Below are 2,290 nucleotides of genomic sequence, written 5' to 3' on the forward strand. Positions count from 1 at the left end.
CAACTGAAAAGCTTGCATAGTTTATAGGTTCACTACAAGAACATTGGTACTATTAAAAGAAGGACTGCTTATAGTCTACTAATTCTATATTGTTAATGTAGAGGGTGAAAAATTGCCTACCCATGAGAAGTAAAATTTGTAAAACTGGAAATAAGCCTCAAAATATGTTGAAAGATATATATTTTTGAAACTTTATTCCAGTACCTGAAAAAATAAAAGACCTCAGGAAACAGATAATGGATGTGTACATGCATTATAACATTTCCAAGAACAGACAGACTAACATATATAAAGAATCCAAAGAAAATAAAATCCATAAAATCAACACTGTATATCAATTCAGGATAATTTCTATCAAATTGCTAAATGAACAGAATGGAGGGCATAGATATTTTGCATGTTGATTTTACAGGACACTAGGAAAAGAGAAAAGATTAAAAAAATTGTTCAGAAGGTTGTAAAACAGAAAACTAAAGGCAATAATTGCCCAATTATTATTAAAATGCACCATAAACTTAAAATAATTCTAACAATGTGTTACTACTGTAAGATTAGACAGGGATCTTGATAAAATGTCAAAAATAGATTCAAGTGTAGATGGATATAAGATATATCATGATCATAGTAGCAACTGAAATCAGGAGGGATGGTCTGGGGTGAATGATGAGTTCAAGGCCTACTCAACAAGATCCTGTCTCAATCCTACCCCACCAAACTACCCCAACAGAAGAAGCAGTTGAAGGGAAAATAGCTAAACGTAGTTCAAACCCTATCTGCAGCACACATATACATTCCACAGGGATAAAAGATCTGAATTCAGATCTTTCCTGGGTAAGTTCAGTGGCACTCACTGTTCATTGACTACCCCAGCCTCATTCACCTTCCCAGCTCCCCCATCCCATCTCTCCTACTAGAGTGGGCACTGGCCGGTTTCCTGTCTTGGCACCCCAGAACTCTGGACTGACCTCTTGGCCCAGACTCCCCACTGTTCCCTGATCCTTTGCATCCAGACTAACCCAATTCCCCACTCTAGTCTCCAGGAGCCCTAGGGGCCTGTTTCTGCCCACACTCCCTTTACATCCCAAGGCAGCCCAGCACCCCGCCCCCAGCTTCCTGGGGCCAGCATCTTTGCTGGGTAAGTTTGGTGGTGCCCACAGAGCCTTGACTCCCCCAGCCTCCTTCACCCTCCCAGCTCCCCACCCCATCTCTCCTGCTAGTGTGGGCACTGGCCCATTTCTTGTCTTGGCACCCCAGACCTCTAGACTGACCTCTTGGCCCAGATTCCCCACTGCTTGCTGACCCTCTGCACCTAGACCAACCCAATTTCTCGGTCTATTTCCTGGGAACCCTCAGGTCCTGTTCCCTAACCTAACCTTTGCATACCTGAGACAGGCCCTGGTCCCAGGCCAGCCCGGCCCCCAAATTCCTGAAGGCAGCAGCTTTCCTGGAGGGATCCAGACCTTAGGAGAAAGCCTGACAGCATCTGATCCTCATTCGACTTGAGACTCTGTTGAGAACTCCTGAGCAGTAAGAGGAAAGCAATTTGACCACTCTAGGATAAAATCAAAAGAAAGAACCTGAAGCCTAGATCAAACATATTTTCATTCCCAACAAGTAAACCACAAAGGCACATAAAGTTTACAAAAAGAAGCAAAACTAAACTCAACAAAGGAAGGCTTGAGTCTCACACAAGAATCAGAAACTATAAAAGAAATCCACAGGTCAAAATCACAGAGAAAAAAATAACAACAAGAAAATTCCAAATAATATATTCCGAACAAATACCAACAGTCCTGTAGAGGAGTACAATGAGAACACCCTAGAGATAACACAGGACATGGATTTCAAAAAAACCAATTGTAAACATGATAAAAGAATTCAGTAAATTTAAATAACAAACAAACAAAGAAATCAAAGAACTGAAAGAAGATAGGGAAAAACTTCTGAATGTTGTCTGCAAGAAACTCATCTCACTTTCACAGACAGGCACTACCTTGAGGTGAAAGGATTGAATAAAACATACCAAAAGAATGGTACTATGAAAAAAGCAGGTGTTGCAATTTTAATATCTGACAAACTAGACTTTCAAACTAAAACTAATCAAAAGAGATAAAGAGGGCCACTTCATTCAGATCAAAGGAATAACTGACCGAGAACATATCACAATCATGAACATATATTCACCAAACTCTGGTGCACCCAACTTCATAAAAACAGTACTACAGGAATTTAAGACCAAATTAATCCCAACTCATTAATAGCAGGGGACTTCAATACCCCACTGTCTCCA

At 40.7% G+C, this 2,290-nt stretch overlaps 1 protein-coding gene across 3 annotated transcripts in view; it reads right to left on the bottom strand.

The window, feature by feature from the left end:
• Klhl13 (kelch like family member 13) overlaps positions 1–2,290 on the bottom strand; it is a 223,089-nt gene that overhangs the window by 142,997 nt on the left and 77,802 nt on the right. The window lies entirely within an intron of this gene.

Source organism: Nannospalax galili, unplaced genomic scaffold (genome assembly GCF_000622305.1).
Source record: "Nannospalax galili isolate Female #2095 unplaced genomic scaffold, S.galili_v1.0 scaffold311, whole genome shotgun sequence".
NCBI classification, from domain to species: domain Eukaryota; kingdom Metazoa; phylum Chordata; class Mammalia; order Rodentia; family Spalacidae; genus Nannospalax; species Nannospalax galili.